This window comes from Photinus pyralis, unplaced genomic scaffold (genome assembly GCF_008802855.1).
Source record: "Photinus pyralis isolate 1611_PpyrPB1 unplaced genomic scaffold, Ppyr1.3 Ppyr1.4_LG7, whole genome shotgun sequence".
In the NCBI taxonomy this organism is placed as follows: domain Eukaryota; kingdom Metazoa; phylum Arthropoda; class Insecta; order Coleoptera; family Lampyridae; genus Photinus; species Photinus pyralis.
Genome location: NW_022170738.1, coordinates 35,651,038 through 35,674,829, shown reverse-complemented (window position 1 = coordinate 35,674,829; position 23,792 = coordinate 35,651,038). Strand labels below are relative to the sequence as shown.

The window sequence follows — 23,792 nt, the reverse complement described above, 5'->3', positions numbered from 1 at the left end:
AGAACAGGGAAGACCTGGACTGAAGCGAGACACCTGGCCAGAAATAGACAGGAGTGGAAAAGATTTGTATAATGTATAAAATTTAGAAGGGCGTCTCGATTATGTATACATATAAAGCATAAAAGAAAACTTACCATAATCTAGATCACAACCTTGGTTAGCAAGACGTATCTACTATACACGGAAAGGTTCCAACAGGGTGAATACAAGGCTAATCTCGAAAAACACAACACAACTTAATACCGATGGGGTGAGATACAAAACCATCAGTGCACACTATCCATAATTTCCACTACAGTTCACTTCGCACCCACCTTTTCTAAAAACAAGAAAATTTTCCCTGAGATACGGTGCAATAAAAAGTATTAAAATTAAAAAAATTGTTTGCATAAAGTATAAGCTCTTGCAAATACAACTATGATACCGCTGTCGTGTTGTTAATTCTTAATAAACACTTGTCATTATCCGGTCTTGGCAAACTTATTTAACTCTTAGCGCTTTTCAGAAGGTGGTGACATCAATTTTACTACAACCGTTTTTAGGATTTTATCACTGCCCACTCTGAGATTTGCTTCTCCAGACATTCAGAGCTGGAAATTTGAACCAATTTTTATTTTTGAACTTTATTCGTGTAGTAGATTATCGAGGGTAAATTGTCACGCGTTCCGGTCACATTGCAACTGCGAAACAATTTTAATTTAGTCCAATCTTTTTTACCTCTTGCACCTCCAAAATAACGTAAATTAGATAAATTAGTCCTGTCACAAGCATAAACATTTTATTAACCGTAACCCTACACCTGATCCCGTACCACGCTGTTATTGATTTTACTTCATATATTTACTAAGGAAGCTCAAATGCAAATTAATTTAGCAAAGTATATTTAAATTTAACTTCATACTTTATGACAGCTTATGTAATATAAGCCGCCTAACAATTATTAGAGTTTATCTTATACATTTAGAGATAGTTCCGCAGAAATACAGCCGCAATATTTCAAGAATGTTAATAATCGCATTTCCTACGCTACGTGGGAAACGTCAATATTATGGTTTTACTCAATCCCGTGACGTGGAATCGCAAGCATTACGTACCCTATTAGGGGCGACGTTTGTATCCAGATGCTAATTTTTCATGATAGGTAAGGTCTCGATAAATATTCAAGCTTCATGAAGTTGGTATAACAGAATTGTATGTTCATAGATGTGGAAGACTTTAGTACCCGCTGGAATAACTTAGCAGGTGCACAACCCCATCTCCCTTACACATTGTCTAGATAGTTTCTAAGTTTTCACCGCTTGACAAAGAGACGGTACTATAGATTTATTTAATTTATTAGCTCAACAATGGTCTCGGTGCGAGGCAACTTTGCGCGAATTGTAATTAAATAGGTATGTCATCTTGTTGTAGAGGAACTGTTGTTAGATAAGTAATCTCTTTAGTTTACTGATTATTTTATTCATGTACATGAAACAGACGCTTACCGATATACTTGTAAATGCTTTACGTTATAGTTAAAACGATACAAGAGAAAGTCCGTACTATAAAGATAAACTAGCACAAATAGCGCAGAGAAAAAGTGCATTATAAGGATATTTGCTACTATTTTCCTTAAACCCGATCCATTTTAATTAATGTATGCATGCAAAAGCATGATACCAATATACCGGAAATGGAATACAGTTACTTATTTATGGATTGAATGCAATAACAACCCCTAATGATTTCAACAGAACCTTTATTTGTAATCAGGTGATTAATCAATGCAAATATATATCAATTTCAATATCAAATTATTAAAGTAACCAATTCCGTATCTTAGTATCAATACTATAACACTAAACTATAAATCAATAATCAGAACAGCTGCTCCTCTAACATCCTGTTTCAAGAAAACCAATTAGCTTTGGAACATAATTGATAAATGCAATAAAAATCGTTAACAAGTAATAAATATGGATAACAGGTCCACAGGCAGAATACCCGCTACAAGAAATACATGCAACAATACGAGGGCATAAAGATACACAAAAAATGTACCCTTGAATTAATTATATACGGTCATTAACGACTAAGGCACATTTTACATAAAGAATAGCAATACAGTCATCAACAACCAAGACAGATGTAGCATATAATGTATTACCACATTTAGGTTTCTAAAAAGGGAGACTGGAACTTCGGCAACTCAAAGCAGATAACACTGCGATCCAGGATGATGGATGGGAATCCACCACACTAGCCCAATTTGACGATGTCTTAATAGATCAAGCTATTGGTTTGTCGACTACTCAAGTGTTAACGATATCGTTTCGGTGCAGATATGATACCCGGAAAAGGAACTAAAATGGTGAAATCAAACATACGTTGATAAGATTAACCTTGCCTACCGCAGTAACTGGTTTCCCATATAAATACAGTACGGAATAATCAACATGGAATTTGCCAGGAACATGTGATATAAACTAACCTATAAATATAAAAAATATTGCAAACCACGGCAATATGAAAAATATGCTTACCTAGATTAGGATTAGCAAAACCACATTCACGTAAATACATTTAGATAAATAATTGCACCAAGGTTGACTTGATGCCTCTGGAATTTCATAAGATTTCAACATCTTTCAGAAAGTCCGTACCTGTCATTGCAACGACAAAAGCCACAGTGAAGGCGCATTCATTCAGATACTCCTTACGGATGCATTCAACACGGAAACGGAACGTTACAAACCTTCAAATACATGTAGCGTTGCACCTGAAGGGGTGGTAAGGGCGAGTTAAAAAAATTAGGTTACAGGGAGCTTTGTACAGTGGTGTTATTTTCGACAAACTTAGCTCATCATCTTTGCAGAAGAGGACCAAGGGGGCGGGACCTTTGCGCTTAAAAGGCGTGGCTGTCTGAGAAGAACTCGAGTTCCTAACTGAAATGTCATTAATATTCGAATTTTTCCTAGTTTTCACCGAAAATACGAAGATGACTTGGTGACTTGCCGTACCTCAAATAGCAAGAGCAACTCCCCGAGTTCACCATAAGACCCTGAAGGTTTTTTTTGTTATAGAAGTGCATCGCATCCTTTCCGTCTACTTCAATGCGCGAACAAGAGCCCACACAAAAGATGCAAAGAGTCGAAAAAGGCGGGAACGTTATCTAGGGAATGTGAATGAGTACTGAGGAAGTAGCGTCAATGAAGCATTAAGAAAAAGGAGGACATTTGAAGTGTTGGAAACAGACATGAAAGAATGAGGCGAAGAGGAAACAGGTTTAAATCAAGTTAGAGCCACAGAAGGGACGCAAGCGAGTCGTACGGAAAGGAAGAAGTGTCGAATAGAAGGGAACGTAGAAAGTAGGTGTGAAAGAAACGTAACATAGGAAAGGGGGAGACGTGAGTAAATTAAGGAAAAAAAAGCAGGAGTAACGAAACCGTGAGATAGGCCTAAAAGAATCGCGGAAGAGCCTTGATAGCGGAAGGGTGAAGAAGACTAGGTGAAAGCACCAAGACGGTGTAGACGAGGCGTGCAATGTGTCTGAGTGAACAGCAACAGCGCATTAAGAAGGAAGGTGAAAGGGAAAACACCTGAAGAAGCCGTGCAACAGTGCATGGCGTGGCATGAAAAATCCATCTTCTGAATTATTTATTTATTTAAGATGGTGATGATTTAAACAGCTGGTCAAGGACCTAATTACATGAATCACATTAAATTGTTTCAAGTTTCGAAAACCTGAATAATACAGAAATTTAAATCTTCGGAATACAAATTAAATTGTTCCAAATTCAAGGAAACGTGCAAGGGTGGCTGAAAGAGGCATAAAGAAGAACTTGAATTGATAAACGCGGACTTTTACGACCCTATAACTTGACCACTAGGTCCCTGTTTATTTCTGACCACCTCGACTAACAAGACGACAATTTTTTCTCTGGACCTCATTCTGACCAGGACGCGAATAAATGAATTTTGGTCAAGAAGTCCCCCCTCTGAAATACTCAATATTTTTTTAAACCCACTCAATGGCGGAATACTTATGGCGGCGGTATTTTATTAATTTTCATTGGTTAAAACGGCTCTCGGGGCGGTATCTGACTTTGGAATTTGGCGATGTCGGCTTATTTTTTATGGAGCTTTATTTAATTTGATGACTTGAAGAAGTAACAGGACACGACTAATTTCCAGCGTGTAATTCAAAACCATAGCCAGACAATGAGGCTACAAATACGATTTAGAACAATTACCCCATTTATAAATGCGGGAAAAATTACGAAAGCTCACTGTTATCACTTATCACAATCGACAAAATGAAAAGTTGAACTTACCGTGAGTAATGTTTGTTGGGGGACTCTTTTTCGACTGTTACTTCTGCGTAATTCGACGGGAAAAACGCAAAAAATTTCACTCAAATAAATGCTCTCGTTACAGCGCGAAAGAGGTGTAATGAAAGGTACGAACTAAGGGAGAAGGGAAGGGAAAGAATGCGGGAGAAAGAGAAATGAAAGCGAAGAGTAAAAGCGCCATATTGTTACTCAAGCCTCTCCTGAATGAATTTTCTACCAATAGAAATCATTTAGCCTACAGGTGCACACTATGCTATTTGTAGTTATTATAAACAGTATAAAGTTGTTTACACTGCCAATTACTTGTTAAATAGCTATTCGCACCGCTGTGTAAATAGTCCCACGTGATATTACTAAATGACATCGGCCTATTATGTTGATCGCACTCTTATTAATAGCAAATCTCCACCTTCGATATCCCGACAATTAGCAAGAATATTAATTCGTTTTGTACTTAGTCAATACATATAATATAATTAGTCTCATTTAAGGAACTATAGAATTATAATTTAACGGTTTATAACACGTAATCAATCAACGACGTTCATAATTAAAAGCGATTTGATATTAAATGTAATTGCAAGGTTTAACCATGTGTACGGTGCTTTCTTTATTATAACTACCTTCGAAAACGTAGATTCCTTTTATATTTGCTCACGCAAAATTAATTAAATCCTATGTTGGGAGAACATCCAGACACAAGCATCTAACGTTGTAAAACGAATCGAATTGTATAAAAACTCCTCAATAACGTAAATATAAAAAAAATACATTTAAAGCCTTTCCAAACAAATTTTCAAAAAGCTCAACTTCTTTTACTGACACAAAATAAAAACAAAATAAAAGAAACAGGCGCAAATTAACTTAATACATCACCACCATTCAAATGAACTGTCATATTATAATCGATGGTATAACGAAACCGATGGGTAAATACAAATTCTTCATATCGGAACATGAATATTACATTCGAGTAAACACAAGTTTTGCTTCGTTCACACAGCTAACAAAGCGTACACAGAATTTTTATTTGATTTCGTACGATATTGCAATATTTTCGTTGTACACAGACACAGCGAAATTAGGAATCCGTCTTTGCAAACTTCATACTGGAATTAGTAAGGATTTAAGAATATCAAAGCAGGGAGTGAAAAATATCGATTTGTGTAACATTTAACCTTAACCGCACTTTAACGTAGCTTTTTATAGAAACGTTGTCCACCCCGTCGGCATAACTCCCATCTTGTCAATACAGTGTTGAGAAAGTGGGTCAAGAGTCTCACCTCAATGTAAAGAAGTAACTCTCTTCTGAAGGAAGTAATCCTTAAACCAAGGGTAAGTATTTGGTGATGTTTATACAGACGAGGGTGGGTATTGAAATGAAAGTAGATGTCATATCGTCACAAGTGTAAAGTTTACGTCACCTTTTATATGCCTACAAAGTGGGAGACGAGCGGTTTTACTCACCGAAAATGTGATGTGTTGATAGGCGCTTTCTTTCGGCTACTTCGCAATCATGATTTCAAAATCGTGATTCGTAGGATCGCGTTTTACGAAAGAACGCGCGAATTTAAATCAAAGTATGGTTAAGTTTACGGAGTACACATTTGCATTCGAATTACATGTTTTTTGTTTGGATTTTGAAAATAATTTAAATACAAGTGGAAGTACTTGCACGATTATCTCTTCAGTTACAAATATTGACTAAACTAACATTTGAGCAAAAATATCATTGCATTTATAGGTTAAGATTTCGTGATCATAAAACTTTTATGTTCAGTTTGTTCACGATTTTAGCAATCATGATTATAAGATCACATTTCGAAAGAACGTGATTTGACAATCCAAACGCGTTTGGATCACCGAAAGAAAGCGCCTGATATTGATTACGTCTGACATGCACATTTCTTAGCTGATTACTGCTTAATATAATCATACAATCACCTTGAAAACGAGGGTGAAAAAAAGTTCTTATAATATCATATTTTCCAACATCTAAAACTGCATGGAAATTCATCATTTTTATGTGAACATTTACTCCGCCAAGTGAAATAATAGTTGATGACGTTATGTCATTCTATTTGACCTTATTTATAAGATGGAAGCTGAAATTTGTTATTTTTTCACGTACGGAGACTAAATAATAAAGTCCACTTTTTCCAGAGTCAACACGGATACATAATTTAATTGCAATTAATTATTATAAACCAATGAAAAGGAAGTTAAAAGCAAATTATTATTTTGAAGTTATACAACGCTAATTATCAACTTTTACGACCCTTATTTTAATTCAAATCAAAATATCTAAATATTACCATACTATTTGCACAAAAAACCATGGTTATATTTGAAAAAAACGACTGTACCTTACCTATGTTAAATGGAAACAAAGTCAGTAGATTTATGAAAGAAATCGATAACCCGTTATTTAAAAAACCTCGTTCAAAAACACAACGCACGGACCGCTTACAGAATTCGCCAATAAGAATTTATTCGGGAGGTTGTGTTCGAATCCCGCTGCCGACTACTGTGTCTGGAGTTTTGTTAGGAAGTTTTCCTCAGGGATACGTATACTCGTATAGCTATAGCATTTTTATGTAGAAATCGAGGCGAATGCCGCAGCAGTTCTCTAGTCGTATCCTTTTTCTTCACTAGACATCACTTCCGCTAGCTTTCCCTAGCAGACCACAGAGGCTGGTGGTTTGGCTGAAACTTTCCTTACAGGGTAACTATTGTCCCGCAGTGTCGCCAGCATAAAGCTCAACGTTTTTAACTGGCGGGCCAAACGAACGATTCAGAAATTTTCGTTGGGATACAGGCGACGATCCTTATTTCATTTAGGTACTTTTAGACTTATGCAATAAAAAAAAGCGTTCGGCCTCGCAAGACGAATGAGCGCGGTGGGGCGAGGGAGTCGATTTGGTGAAAGTTCTTACTTTCCATGGCAAGCAGCACTTTTTGAATTTTAAAACAACATTCAGGTTATCTGCCAAACAACGTTATTTTTCGTTATTCAGTATAGGAAAAATAGCGATTTCCACAGATGACCTGCACGTTAAGTTTAACGTTAACGTAATGACCAACTCCGCTGAATTGGTATCCCTTTTTATATGAAAAAAATTTAAACAAAATCGTGATTAAACTGAGTTCATATTCCGAAATAGTTGTAGGGAAGGGTCAATTTTCGCATGCATGCGGGCGCGTTTGTTGATTACAAATATTGGCGCGCGTCATGGGGTTATAGAGCCCTGATAGCTAATGGAGGCACTACAAACACTCAAATGTTTGAGAATTACGAGTAACCACTTTGTACAATTTCTTCAGTATTCTAGAGAATTATTTTAAAGAAACGGGAGAGGAAGAGAGTAGCGGACAAGTAAGCAACTCATCCGCCTCCCATATCCACCAAGTGACCATAAACGCGTATAATTAATTACCGCCATAGTAGCAAAGAGGAAAAGCTGCACCGCCCCTATTAGATTCTAAATCTACTCACTTTATATAAAGCCAAATCTTATGACTCACTGATGAAACTTGCAATTTGTACCATGTAAATTTATAGCAAGAGCGCGAATTTTACTATTTATCACTACTGGATCGATATTGGAACTGAAATTAAACACAATTTAATGTGTTCTAATGTAACCTTAAATCTGTTACCGAGCAATTATATTGAATCCCTCTTCAAATACAACGTTATTGATTAATCGGTGGATTACATGGATTATGTACCTACAAATAAAGGGGACATACCTGTAAGTACAAAGATAATCGTGTACACCTTAATCTCAACGTCATATTTAATATATCATTAAAAAGAGTAATTGAATTCGACATTTGAACAGTATCTATTATATTATTTACAGGTACCAATCGTTTAAGTTTCCTATCGCCCACTATCGATCTCTTAATGTTGTCTCAGTAACTAACCCTCTTGTCAAAACCTATGTCAATATTTTGTCTGTAAATAATTGAATCGATTCAGAAATAAATATTTCATGAATGGAACGACCGCGATGGAAATCTACCTCTATGCAAACATGTAAATAAAGATCTAGGATGTTTCCAATGTATCCACTCAGTCATTCTTTTAAAATGGTTTTTATTTTATGTCCTTCTATATTATACAATGTACGATTCCTTATGCCGGTTGAGATCCTAAAACTGTTGCTGCATGGGTTTCGGCCATTACGTCAACCTTAACGGCGGAATGCCTAGGTACCCACATCTGTTTATCGTTATTATTTTCCGCCACCTGGTTGAGGTTTCGACCACGACCAATCCGGCCACACCTCTTGCGTCCCCTGCAATTTATTGCTACCCGGCTGTCAGTTACTATCGCGGTATTATACAGTAAAATGTAAAGTTCAAAGCCGATTTTTTCAACTTCATACTTCATTAGTCTAATCAACTCTAACTAACTTTACATTTATGATGTTCATTTAAATTCATGCTAAATGATGCGACAGTAGTTTAACAAATGTTTATTTTAACTGCTTACCACTCCACGTTTACACTACAAAAATGCTCTCATATGTGTTCTTTCTTGAATAAAAATGTGAGCTAACAATACTGTTTGTCTTGGTAGGCAATGTTCTTCTTGCTTTCGTGTTAACCCCGCTACTTATTGTCTTCCCTCGGAAAATACACCACCTATTTTATATCCTGTCACTAAAGAGGCAAAAAAAGTAATAGACATCTGTTTATGAAAATGTTTATGAAAATGTTTCTCATAGGTCGACTCCTTTAGGAATGGGTATTAAAATTGCTTTAAACAAAATTAATATGCAAATCCCTAAAACTAATCGACCGCTACTTTATACAAATCAATAATATGTAATATTCTCTTCTGGTTACAAATTGGTCTTATCCTCCCTTTGAAGATGCGGCTTCCTTTAGATATATGGAAATAGATCGCTTCGATGATACAGTTGACTTTCTGCCCCGGTAACATTAGTGTTTTGTTAGATGGAATAATGGAATGCTACTTTCAAATACAAGTAAACTCTAGAAATTAGTACTCGAAGATCGTTATTATGCACAGGAATAAAATTCCAATGTTCCGCTGTATTGATCTAATTTTTGCGAATTTGGTAAATGCACCGATTAATTGTTTATAAATTTGTATACCAAGCTTTATTTATCGTATAATGCACTATCCAATGACACTCAACTTTGAGGAACTGACTTTTTAACTAGCCATTAGTGCTAGCGATAAAAATTCTTTCTTTATCACACTGAGTTTTAATATCAGTTTATTTAATCCCGTCTTTATGTGAAAGGCGCTTCTCCGACCCTTTGAAAGTCGACAATGAACAAATTTGCCACCTTGTAGCTATACGCCAAAGCAGTGGGTTTCGAACACTCCAAATAATTTTCAAAAATTTAAAAAAATAACAAAACTATAAAATAGCCTGCAATTATCACTATTCTTGGGATATTTCTGGTGGTTTATTCATGTTAGACATCAAATGCATTTTTTTAAAGGGTTCTAGATGCGATATGAATGACGCACGATTTACAAAATGTCCCTTTCAGCCCCTTGGACGGCTACGCATCTGTATTGCTTTCTTTTCTCGAATTATCGTGATAGTATACGGCCTTCCTTCGTTGCGTTTTTAATTTAATTGTTATAGTTTAGGTATTTTGAGCCAAATGAACAGAAACGACGAGTCCTCCTTTCGCTTCGTGCACATTCGAAAATTTTAACGGATAGTAGGTATTGGCCGCTCTTTTCGGACTGGCTCGGCGAAGATTTGATTTATTCTTAAAGTGCGAATGGATGTATGATCTACCGCGGTGCGTTATCTTTTCATTATATCAGTGGCGTAACCTACAATTTGAAACATTTTCACACACTCACTTTTACTATTTTGATTTTCGAAGAACGTAAATCGTTAGACCTTCCAGTCTCTTTTCTACATAGTTGCAGTTTTTATGCAGACATTGCGGTATGTTGCCAAATTTCCGCCTGTGATTTCAGTACTGTATTTAGGCTAAACTTCTGACCCAGCAGCAGCAATTGTTGAAGCTGATAAACATCGACAACGCTGCAATTTGTTGAAGCTGAATTTATGCGGTCGCATTTTTTCGTGAAGAATCACAATGGCTGATTATTACGGCCTTAGATCATCTATACATAGACATGGCCTCCCATTTACTTTCAATAAGGAGCATCTGTGCCAACATACCTCCCCACCTAACAAAGACAGAGATATATTTTACACCGTAGTAGAACACATGCGCAGTAGCATCCGCAGGTAACAACTAATAACCATAGGCGTCGCAAAAATTGGTCACTTCATATTAAGTTGCGTAGCACATATTTTGTAACTTACGCATAGAATGAAATTGCCCTTTCTCTACTGCTACGTTCACCACAAATTAAACGCACCATTTTAATTATTACTTTCGTAAAAACTACTCGCATTTTCTACTGTAACACCGTAAACCCCTTTACGTTCTAGGGAAATAACACGCCAATGAAATGTCGGAAATGTCAATTTGACAGACAACTCAGTACGCATGCTCGGTATTCTATTGTATAGATATCTCTCTCACATAAATGTTGGAACAGATTTAATGACTGAACGGTATGTCTATGGAATATACAGGTTGATTCACGCAAACCCTTACACGCGCCAAAATATGCATGTGTGACCAAACATTCCGCACAAAAAAACAATATAGCCTGTTTACGCTTCTGAAACTAAATACATTTAGAACAAAGTGGGTACCCCATAAACATTAGCTCAATGTGTTGCAACAAAAAAACAGTTCCACAGTAGTATATACAACTAAAACTGCAGTTATTTTTGTTAAATTTGTGTTATATAGCTCTGCAAGCATTATCTAGACGATTATATTATAGCTAAGCGTCGAACCTAAATAACTTTGTGGACCTGAATTCAAAATCAACCAAGCACGAAATTCTAAGCGCTTTAAAATACATTATCCAGATAAAACATTCATCATAAAGCTACCCAGTAAATTACGATAAAAAAGTTGATTGTCCAATTTTATGAGCTTGTATAAAATTAGCGCGGTCACAGTCAGATATTGATTAGTGTAACTCAAAACCGCACGTCAACACAATAACCGTAATACAAAATTGATGGCAAATTACGTGGTAAATATAATCTTGCCGAGAAATAATGACAAGCGCCTTATTAGAAGAAGTTCGGAAAATGAATGGGCTCTGCTGAAACGAACCCGAGACAAAAGCTCCCCGCGATTAATGAAATGTATAAACCTAAACGAACTTACCAAATTGAGTTTAAGGTGGGCGAGCGCATTTGAACTTGTTCCATAAATTTCCAGGAGGTTCGGTTATTAGTTTCGGAGTTGCAATTGTTTTCAGCAGCTGTACCAAGTTTTCACTTTGTTCGCACGTAACAAATGCACGGGTAAACTCGCGCACGTCGGTTACGCGGCGATGGCACAAGTTTTGACAGTTTTCTTAGATAAAACTCTGTTAAATTTAACGAAACAAGCAACGTGTCATAATTTTCACATTCCGTATATCTGTTGTTAAATTTTGTAGCTCCAGTGTGTTCTTGTTCTCGCAGCACGCCTGGGTTTATCACACTGGATGACAGTCGAGATTGTGTCGTAATTGGATTCCCATTTGTGACTGCGACTTCGTATTTATTTAACGTCCCCTTTCAAATCTGAAAATGAAAAGGGATTTTGTTACTCATAGTGCTTATACATAATTACTGGTATTCAGTGGGTGCTTAAAATACACGAATTTAATCACAAAGCAATACAATGCATTCCACGTTTAGCTGTAGTTATCCAATAGGGTTTAATTGATCCACTTTGTACAATGTGATAAGCATCATCAGCTTCAACTGCACAACTTAGGCATATAATCTCTTATTAAATTAATGAACTGCAAAACCATCGCAATCCGCATATTAGGTATTGGTGCAGATCTAAAGGTGTGTCTGTTTAGTTACGAGAATATTGCGTTTGATTCTAAAAACTTATTCCAGGGTATATATAAAAGTTGCTCTACTATAATATGATCTACTTGTATCATGTAACCGTGCTGTAAAGGAATGTATTTTATCTGTATGCGAAGGAAACCGTTGTCGCAAACCAAGATTACTAGTGCACAAATATGAAAATTCCGCACCATAGTAACAACTAACAGGGGTATGAAAGGGTCTCCTGAATAAAGTTTTAAATGTACGAATGAGTGTCAACTGTGTGTCGATTTTTCTTCATACTTATAGCTGTCTTCAGCAGATATGTTAATAAATTAATGATTTCTCCAACGCATCTAAAGCGTTGTCCCTGTCCCAAATTCTTTGTTCTTTCTTTTTCGCATGTTGAAGGCATTTCCGTCAGTTTTCCGCATGAATTTTGTGATATTTCTTGCGTCTTCCTGAATATTTTTTTATTAAGCGGCAATTCTTTGACGTTATCTTCCTTCCGCGATGTTATTGGAAGCTGTTCTGTCTGCCATGAATGGTATTTGGCATTGTCCATATAAAGATAACTGAACTTACCGGAATCAATTATAGTATTTCTTTAAAATATTTTTCATATTGCTGTGTGCCCCACGTTGGGCGCCAAATAAGAGTGCTGTGTGCACTGGTCCGTAGGCCAGAAAGAGCGTACACAAAAGACCACAACAAAAACCTAGCTAGCTCTTTACCTTACTCACGGCACAAAACTTCCCCAGTACAGAAGAAGATTCGACTCTGCTCTCAGTTAACCTGTTAACTTCTAACAGATGGTGGTAACCCACCAATCATATGCCTTAAACTCCAAACTGATCCGCAAAATTTTGAATAATTAAAATGGACCTTGGGCAAGAATCCAATAAAAATTGTTCGAGAATTGAAATGTCCAAATAAAAGATATTCTTACACAGTTCACAAAAAACAGTTTTCACAAAACACACGTTATACTAACGGCCGGGTAATCGCAGCATCTTCTCGTCGGGTAGGCAAAAACGTTTCCAATAAACTCAACTTCAAACTGAGTCATGTTGAGAACACACTTGGGAGGGCGCCGACAAACACCTCTCCTTAAAACACCTTTGATGGCCAAAACATCAAAACGTAGAACAAAAACTAGCCGCGAATTCTTCTTCCGGCTACGCAAACGGAACTTCTTCGAACTTCAAACTCACAATAGGCGAAACTTTCAATGCTGGCTGTAGCTTCAACACAAATAATTCACGATGGAACTCGCAAATAACTCGAAATAACTTCTTCTACGAAAAGTAACTAGGTACTGACGTAGCAAAGAGTCGATTTCAAAACCTTAACAAACGTAATTTGGTGCTGCACGTAGCAAAAAGCCGATTTCAACGAAACGTAGTACGGCGCAAACTCTGGTTAAAAGCTGATTTAAATTCTTCAAAGTGTGATTTGTGAAACGTAGTTCTGCGTTGACTGTGGCTCAAAGCCCATTTTAAAACTTCAACGAGACGTAGGTAGCACTGCGCTGAACGTGGCTAAAAGCGACGCTTTCCTTCTTCACGTCCTATTTAAGGCGAAAACCCTTCTTCCGAAAATCAAAATTATAACAACCAAAAAATAGAGGTCGAGTAATTTTTATAAATCAATTTGTTATCAGATAGTAAAAAACTTAAATTCCAGGAAAAAAATAAAATTTCATCTCTCTTAACTACACAGAAAAGGCGATAAATCACATCCACCTGTCAATTGATAACAGATAAAGGCCAAATAAAATTCCCAGAAATTTCCACGCTAAATAAAATGAAAACAAAAACAACCTTAACCGCTTTCTCCTATGACCATAATCTCCGTGCCGTTACATAGACCAACGACAAATTAATAAAATTTAATTACAAATGTTAATACATAAAAAACCGCCCTTGTCCCATCTTAATTAAGATGTCCGAAAATTTCATCCTGTAAGACGAAATAAACACAGCAATATACATGACCTTGTGGTAATCGTCCGTTTCTTTAGATTCAAATAGGAGCAAACCTTTTACCTTTTACCGGCCTATAGTCCATTCCTCCATGATTCACTTTATAATGGTAGATTTAAATTTGCAATTAAACATTTTTTTCGTTTCGTTGCGAAGTTAGAAATTCTAAAAAAATCTAAGGGTAGAACAATTAGGCATTAGCATTTTACATACCCGAGGTTTACAGTTTGCCCAAATTTAAAGGGTTGATTTCGTAATGTATTTCATTATTATTCGTAAATCGTGGTGGAAATGAAACATGTCTTTGGTTGCGTCGTTTAATTGCAATAGCGCTTTCTTACTTAATGTATTACGGAAGCCTCGGGGACTAGATGTCTGCAGTGGGGATCATTTTAATTATGGCTATTAAGTTAGAAATGCAAATTCGGCATGATTTCACTTCGGCCTCGTGAGATTTCCTAAGTTAGCTTGTTTGAAATATGATTTATCATCCTAGCTTTTATTTGATTGTAGACCGGGATTTAAACAACAAATTGATAAAGATTTCCGACTTTATTAAATCGCCATCTTGTGGACGATTATTAATTAACTAAGAAATGAAGGATGCTATTTTTCTTAATTCGAGTTTTTCTCTTAAATTTGATTGAGTAATAATATAATAACCTTTTTATGCTACTCTTTCCGAAAAAAACATACTGTTCAAGAATACGTAATGCAACTAGTGGTTGCTATTTAAAAAAGATATGCTCCCTTTGACCACTGACCACAAATTTATAGTACGCAGATTGGTAGCAAACTTTTTATAATTTTGGATACCATAAAAAGCTTCTTTTAAAAGAGAGTTATTTTGGAGATATATTTAGTGTTTCAAATAAATTTTTCACCCTGTTTAATCAAGTGAGCAAAAAAGATTTGAATAGAAAGTTGAAGAATCAGTGTGCTGAAATTAATACTGAAAGCCAAAATACTATTCAGGATCTAGATCAGGTGAATTGAAATTCGTGAAGGGGGCACCAGATGTTGATATGGCGCATTGTGGTGTTGTACGACAATTGCAAGATGCTTAAGCCATCATCGAAATTTGTTTGTTCCAACATCTAAAAAGTACCCCCGGGGCCGCAAATTTGCAATGATATGTAATCAGTTGAATTAAATTTAATTAAGTAGGTATAAAGAAACTATATACATTCACAATTAAATTAAGTATGAATCACTTCCAACTCAAACGGCCGACTGAGCGGGACGGACGGACGGACTCGAGCGCCACCAAGAAATGCGGACTTGCCCCTGGACAAGGTTTCGGAACGGTTGCGAAACGGAAGCCACAGATAACACGCCGGAGAAAGTATCTTCCTCTAACTACCCTTACTTAATTTGCGTGATAATATTTCTACATTAACCCTCAGGTCGGCAAAAGGTCTCTTATTTAACTGGATACCCGCGTAAACCTGAATGACCTTGCAGCTTTAATGTTCATTTTAAATTAAAATAGAAATTAAAACTATCTAATAATTACTTAATGAGGTGAGATTGTAAAAGATTAATTTGCGTTCGTCTTCTAAATGGCTGTCGGACGCAACAAAGACAATTGAAATATCTTGACGGGAACCGTGGCAAACGGCGAATTAATTACAGTGTGTGATTGCGGTATCGGCGCGGCGGCTCAAACGCAACTCTAGGAATGAAAACAATTACCTTTACCTTTTATTTTCAACTTCCAGAACCAACACAAGTAATTTCGGCACCGCACTTTTGGTACCGACGCGCCCAATTTAAATCGCTTCTAGATACCAGATGTTCATCCACAGAGTGATCACTAAAACTGGTAACTTTAAGGTGGAAAACGAGCGCTTTGTTACATATTTGCCTCAGTAGCGTCTTTTTTAAGCTAAGATGCTGGAAAAACCCCGGTGTAATGGTATAGATAGTAGGTACGCAAAGAAATAATTTTCTTTGACGTTTTCGGTTTCATTCCTAGTTAGGTGAAAAATAGAAAAAGCCCTCCCAATAAGTAAAATGCCCACATCCTCAAGAGCGTTTCCAGTATACTCGAGAGGAGGCAAGTGGTGTTACAAGTGGCACTCCACCCGTGAAGTTACAAGTTACAAATTTCGAATCTGAGCAACATTTTATAGGCGCATTATCCGAATTTTATTTGAAAATTTGATGGTATCTCGTTTTACCTAACTACATTCACAATTTCTTTTTTATTATACCTGAATCACAATCTCCGTTTTAAACACTCAAATGCGTGCGAAAAAGGGCCTTTCAAACACACGTGCTTTAAAGTTGCTAAGTAACGTTACTTCAAGTATGACTTTTGAAACTGTCATCTGGATGAAATAAAAAATTCTCTTAGGTCGCTTTCTGTAAATGCAGAACATTTCTTTGAGTTTTGTACCCATCCTTTGGTTGAAGCTTTCACAAACGCACGTAATTTAGAGTATGCTTCCAAATCTGTTCCACTTTTTAATCGCAGCATTGCTTTAAAGTTTTGAATGAATGCACCAAAATATAGAAGATTTTAATACCTTTGACATTTCCTTCATATATGCCAGCATTATGGATGCATTTAAGACTGTATTCGTAAGTAACTTCCTATTCATCCATGGGAACAACTTTTCATATTCTTTATAATAGGCTTTACTTGATTTGGATTTTACACCTACCAACGTTTGTTTAGATTTTACAACAATCGATTTAATGGGCGGTGTATTATCTTTTTCAACGGAAATCGTTTAATTCACAAAGACGATGATTTTTATAAGCAAACGTCAAGTGACATTTCCATGGCAATCGTGAAATTACGAACACCCAGCCCACTTAATTAGACACATATTCGAGTATAACGTCAATATGACTTCATTATATTCCCTATTTTTAAATTATACTGCAGGTATAATAAAAAATACTATAAGATACACGTGTATAATTAGTCTTTAAAGCACTTGCAACGTTAAAGGCACTCCGCTTTGCGTCGTGCCCTTAAACTCGTTGCGCGTGCTTTAAAGACTTGATTATACACTTGTATCTTAATATACTATTTTAGTGCTTAGATAGCAAATGATTCAGTACTGTGGGAAAATACATAAGAAAAACGGAAACGCAATCGAGAACACTATACGTCTGGCTGCCGAGGAGAACCTAGAAGGAAGACTTCGGTACCTCAAGACGTGGAAAGACCATAGGGTTCCTCAATTTACAATTGAAGTAAGGGTGAAAAAAGGTGCGGGGCAATTTAAACAGAGAGGATTGATTAAAAATGGACTAGGACGTCATAAACCGGTTTTCACCTTGGTTCAAAAAGAGAAATTACAGGAACACATTTTAAACATAGAAGCACGTCTATTTGGATAACAACGGCTATATCTCGTAGGTTCAACCTGGAGAAGAAAAAGGTCAACAAAGCATAGCTGATTTCTTAGGTTGGCATCCGAATATCAATATGTTTTTTTCGAATTTAAATTTCGGTAAGCATAGGGAAATTTACACATGTACCGCTTTATAGCGAACAGAAATAAAATGACGTTTTTCTACAATCGATATCCAAAGTAGGCATTTGCGCTCGTATTTGACAACGCAAACGTCATCTTTTTCGAGGAATGTCACTTTGTCGCTTATAAGCGACAAAATAGAAAAAACGCTCGCTCTCCCAATTATTAACTATAAATCAAATATGCATTGCTCAGAGTATCCAATGACAACGAGTAAATGACATCTTTCATTTGGGCATAAGATTAAAATGATTTGTTATCTTTCAAGATAAGCGACAACAGATACCGTGTGTGCGGGAATTTTTAGACACACGGGGTTGGTTTCAAAAGGGTTCGCACGTACATTTCGGTGTAAGAATGTAAGTCATCCGCATCTAAATTCGCGAACAATCGGAGAACGTTTAATTAAGTCACGATAAAGTGTTACCGGTTTTCATCTGGAGTACAAATTTCCATCCAAGAAAATTGCGGTTATCACCTAATTTATAGGAAGGTCATCCATATTACGGATGACAGATTCACGCGGGGGAACATTTTCGAAATGGAGACACGCGCTCTTCACGTAGAGGTACAAGGTAATGTACTGAACACACTTATTGTAATAAACAGAGATTATTGTCTTCGTTCGCGTCGCTAATGGTAACGGATAGTTACGTAAGTTGCGTAAAACAGTTGTGTAGAGCTTTCTACGACAAATAGTACTGGGTACGCAACGTTATTCGCCAGGAAGCTTAAAGGATAATTAATTAGTACACTTACTTACGTCGTTTTATATATGTATACCAGATAGGCTCAGGTGACTTACGGAAAATAATGGACAGAATCCAGAATATTGGCAATTAGCTGCGAGACATACGAAACGTAGAAGTCATTCGAGTAATAGAAGCGCGTAAAGTCAGTTATGAAGTAAAAAACTTCACTCTCGGTATTTAGACCTGAAATAAAAGCAGCTAGTTTGTAAGAAAAGGCTCTAATTAGCAATCCACAAGAATAAAACCACCAGACATCACAGCGTTTGCTAAATCTTACAATACCTTTCCAGATATTAAAAAAGGGGTTAAAAATTATTACGACGATAAAAAGATGGCGTTAAGCGAAAGTGTCTATGAATTACTCTTGACAAAGGTATATAAAATTTTTGTAATACCCCTAGAGCAATGAGAAAGTTTTTCACTTGACTTATGGAGCAGTCAGAGGATTTTATTGTGTTACATACATTTTGCACACAAACAGATTGTGGTGTTTCTTTCGTTCAACAAATAACATTATGCGTAATTGCCTTAATAGGCTAGCCCGCCAGCGCACTTCCCTCCGGATTAGGTAAATTATGTTCCTGCTGCCTGAGCTAGATCGATCACGGTTGAAATGACATGAAACAAATGTAAATATTATGGAACAATACCCAAATGTTAATCTGGAACAAGTTCGATATATTTACATCGTAAAGGACAATTAAAACAACCATTGTGGTTCACATTATTTTATTACATTATACCATACATCAAAGGTACAGCAGTATTTTAGTAACCTAGCGCCTTTGTTTTTAAAGTTCAAAATTGGTGGAGTAACCATACGTGCGGACCTCTAAATAGCGATGCTTCTGGGTCATACCGACGTCTGAAATTCCTTCTGAACAGTTAGGTATTGAAACATCAGCATACGATCCTGTGTAAACGGCGAGGCGATTTCATACATGAGAAAATGACAGATTCCATTAAAATGGAAATTTGGAAGATTCCACGAACGCCCATTTAATTACTGAAAAATCGTCGCGGTAATTTGGCAACGATAGCGCGATGATATTTTAAATTTACGCATACTGGCATTAGCGAAATCAAGTTTGTGCCAAAATGCGAGGAATCTTAAATAGTTTCTATGTAACCGAAAAAAAATAGAACTATTTCGATTAGGTGGATTCCGCAAGACTGATAAATAAACAATAATTTTGATTTGATGTTGAAATGTTAAGTGGTTAAGCGCCAATTGGAAAATGTAAATGCAACACGTGTATCAATCCAAACAGATTTTCCCGTGACATTCCGAACACCATTTCACAATATCGTCAAGAATGTTACTTACGGTCACCATCTTTCACCGTTGGGTTAACGATACATTTTCGTCATTGTCCACTAAACTTGAAACAAAAACTTGCCTTATGTAATTTATGTATATTTTATATGCATATGAGAAATGACCGAAACCTAAATTATATCAACTCTTTCAGCAAGTGAATAACCCATTAGGTATCACTTTTCAATGTACCGATTTTGCAACTAAATAACTTTAAAGCACTATTTATCACTACTATGATCTGACAACAGTAATTGACAATCACTATTAAACTTTAAAATGCTGCAAAAATAAACAAGATTTCCGTTGCAGAATTGGCATATGTACCTACGAGTATTAAAAAGAAAAAGAACAACAACCAAAAGTACGGTTCAGAATGTAGGAGAACAAAATTTTTTGTATTTATTGTTGTATTTATTTTTGTTATTTAACTAATTAATTTACAAGGCTTTTTTTCATAAGAAAACACGTTTTTGTAACGTAAATTAGTAGCGATTTTTAAAGGTTATAATCCACATAAAAATACTTTCAAAATAAGCTATCAGTCGACCCCCCATTCGATTTAAAATTTTGGGGGCGCTTGTTACCTCCGCTACGACTTTGCCCTCAGGGGGACGAAACTAGCAAAAAAATGATTCTCCTTTAAATAAATAATTGACGGGTCCGGGGATTTTTTTGTAGAGATTTTGAGGTCTCCAAAATAGATTCTGTTTCGTTTTCAAATAGCCACCGCTATTTTTCTTCAAAAATGCGCTAAAAACTCCGTTTGGACTAATTTTTTGTCATTGTCCATTTCAGAGCTCATGCGGTACTCAGCCCAAAATTTTAATGAAACCTTCCGTTCAAGTTTCCTTCCTTTATATTAACTGCTAATAAAGGGATAAGGCTATGTTGTTACTGTATAAATATTCGAAAGAGGGCAACAAATTGCAATATTTTTATTATGAAGGGTGTATGCATATGCAATTTGTAAACTTTTTTGTGCGCTTTAGAGACATCGATATTTTTCGCATTGAATTTCCGCATATTGGAAAGCTTACGGAACGTGAGCGCATTAATTAATCCGGAGACAAGTTGATGCAATGTCACCGTAATTGCAATTTGATAAAGTTGCCGAGTGAAACTTTTAATTTGGTATTGAGTAGATACTTTTAACACTAACGATTTTTAATTACAATAGAACGCCGTATTTCAGCGGACAAATGAAATACATCTTTATCGTGTATCTAATTACTGACATCACCTTACTAATTGAACACTACATACCGTAAAAACAATACTGTATTAGTGTGTTGGTGTAATGAAATTTTTCGGCAGTAATTATATAAGGCTCAATTCAATAAAGAAAAATATAATCAGCGCGTGATGATGACAACGTTACTGTCGAAACGCGTTTGTGTTATTAAAGTTATATTGTAGTTTCTTGGTGTGTTAATCTAAGTTTTTATTATACCTGCATCAGAATTGCTGTTTAAAAGACGCTCAGGCGTGCGTAAAAAGGTCAATAAACACGCCGAGCGTTGCTAAGTAACGTTACATCAAATATGACATATGAAACTCTATTTGTAATTTGGGAGTGAAATAAGATATCCTTTCGCATCGCCTTTTGCAAATGAAAAAGGTGTCTTTGGTTCGTATCCTTTGTGGGAAGCTTTTACAAACGCACGTGCTTTAGAGTAGGTATTCTGCCAAATCTGTTCCACTTGTCATCGCAATATTGATTGAAGTTTTGAATGAATGCATCGAAGGGTAGAAGATTTAAATACTTTGACATTTCCTTCATATATGATAGCATGAACGATGCATTTAAGACCTTGTTTGAAAGATGCTTCTCCGCTGCGCGTCGTGCCCTTAAAATCGTTGCGCGTGCGTCAAAGACTTGATTATACACTTGTTTCTTAATATACTATTTTTTTTAAAATATACACTGACCCTGATTAGCCATTAATTTTAACTGAAACTACCCATTCATGTTACGTTATATATATTTAGGAAAGGGAATATTTACTTGAGAGTTCTTCGTTATAGCCTAGCTGTTGGGCGACCAAATGCAACAGCACTTGCTTTGCTACGTGTGGAAATGGATTTCGTTTAATTTATTGGTTGCTTCGGCTTGCGCTTCATGAAAATTTTCTATAGGACTATAGGAAAATAAAAAACCCGATACAGGTGAATATCGAACGATCCTTGAGATCTTCACACATTTTTACAACTACGTAGCTCTGACAAAAAACCTTTTTTTATATCTTTAAGAACATGTGTACTAATGTTTAAAACGATCGGGCGTTTCCAAATAAAGTTCCACCTACAAAATTTCATCGTAATCGGTTCATCCGTTCTCTTTTAAAAAACACACAAGTTTCATCCGTACAAAATACATCTCGTACAAGAACTAAATGGAAGACGATTTTGATAGGCGAGTACAATTTTGTGAAACTACAGCTGAACAAGCCACAAATGATCAACACTTTCTACATGTATGTTTTTCTGACGAATGCTCCTTTTTCCTAAACGGTACTGTGAATCGCCACAACTGTCGCTATTGGGCTGATTCAAATCCCAGAATATTTCGTGGGGCAACATCCCGAAAAATTGAATGTTTGGGTTGGCATATTTGGTAACCATATCGTAGGCCCCTTCTTTTTACCTGGCAATTTAACAGGAGAAATGTACCTGGAGAAAATATGATTCATCCAGCATTAGTGGAGATACTAGCAAATAACAACGAGTACTTGGAAAATCGTCTAGTATTTCAGCAAGATGGTGAGCCACCCCACTATGCTGCAAGGGTTCGTCTATATTTGGACCAAACGTTTCCAGGACAATGGATGGGAAGAAGAAAAGTTATTGAATGACCTCCTAGTTCCCAGAACATAAGTCCGATATATTTTTTATGGGGCCATTTAAAAACTAAAATTTATACTATTCAGCCAACATCGACAACAACTTGCGACAAAGAATAATTGATGAATGTCGCCAAATCACCCCAGAAGTTTTTCAAAATGTACGGGAAAGGTTTGAATAAAACATGTATTATTGGATGGAAGTCGAAGGCCCACATTTTCAACATTTACTTGATTGATTTTAGCTTAAAACACTTAAAATAAAATTGATTTAAAACTTAATGATTATAATCCACATAAAAATACCTTCAAATTAAGGTATCGCACGGCTCTCCCTTCGATTTAAAATGTTGGGGGCACTTGTCCCTTCAGGGAGGTGAAACAAGCAAAAATCCCCCTTGAATCAAAATTTGACGGATCCGAGGATTCTTTCGTAAATGTTTTGAGGTCCCCAAAGGGGGTATGTTTCGTTTTCAAATGGCCACCCTGTATATTCACTTTGGCTGTTCGGTCGGATGCAAGGGTTTTTTAAGTATAACTCTCGAAGAAAGAATGCTCGGGTTTGAAGCATTAATTTTGTGTCACAAAAAGTTACTCGACGCATCGAGTATTTTCCAACTTGTTTTATATAGGTAAGGTGATTTTTAATCGGGGAAAAATAACTAAAACCTCTGAATTTTTACGCGGAAGAGATCTCGGAAATTAAAATTGGTTGGAAATTGGTATTTTGCAGTGAGACAAAAATGCTCGAAGTAGAAGTTGTAGGGAATAAAAAATTACTAACTTTTGCATCTACATCTTTTCCACATAACCCCAAATGAGAAAAACCGGAGGAATTGTTTTTTTTACATATTACATTAAATTTCCTATGCCGCAGTGACGCTTCACGCTAGGAAGGTTAAACATATGTATGTTGTTCTGACTGTACAATTTTAAACTACTGTTAATCATCTCGCCATGTAAATAACGCGTAATGTAGGTACTTTATCGTAATTTAACATCTCATTTTAATACTTTTAGTGCCAATAAAAAATAGAATGTTAGACACCGTAAAAAATTAATAACTTTATTTCGCTACTTTATTCTAATGATAGCAATAAAGTGTTTTTATCTTTATCTTTCATATTCGTACGAACCG

At 36.2% G+C, this 23,792-nt stretch overlaps 1 long non-coding RNA gene across 1 annotated transcript in view; it reads right to left on the bottom strand.

The window, feature by feature from the left end:
• LOC116177387 overlaps nt 1-23,792 on the bottom strand; it is a 68,281-nt gene that overhangs the window by 24,903 nt on the left and 19,586 nt on the right. Inside the window, exon 3 of the long non-coding RNA XR_004146663.1 lies at nt 11,598-12,001. This is a non-coding gene — a long non-coding RNA (uncharacterized LOC116177387). The remainder of the gene's footprint in view (nt 1-11,597; nt 12,002-23,792) is intronic.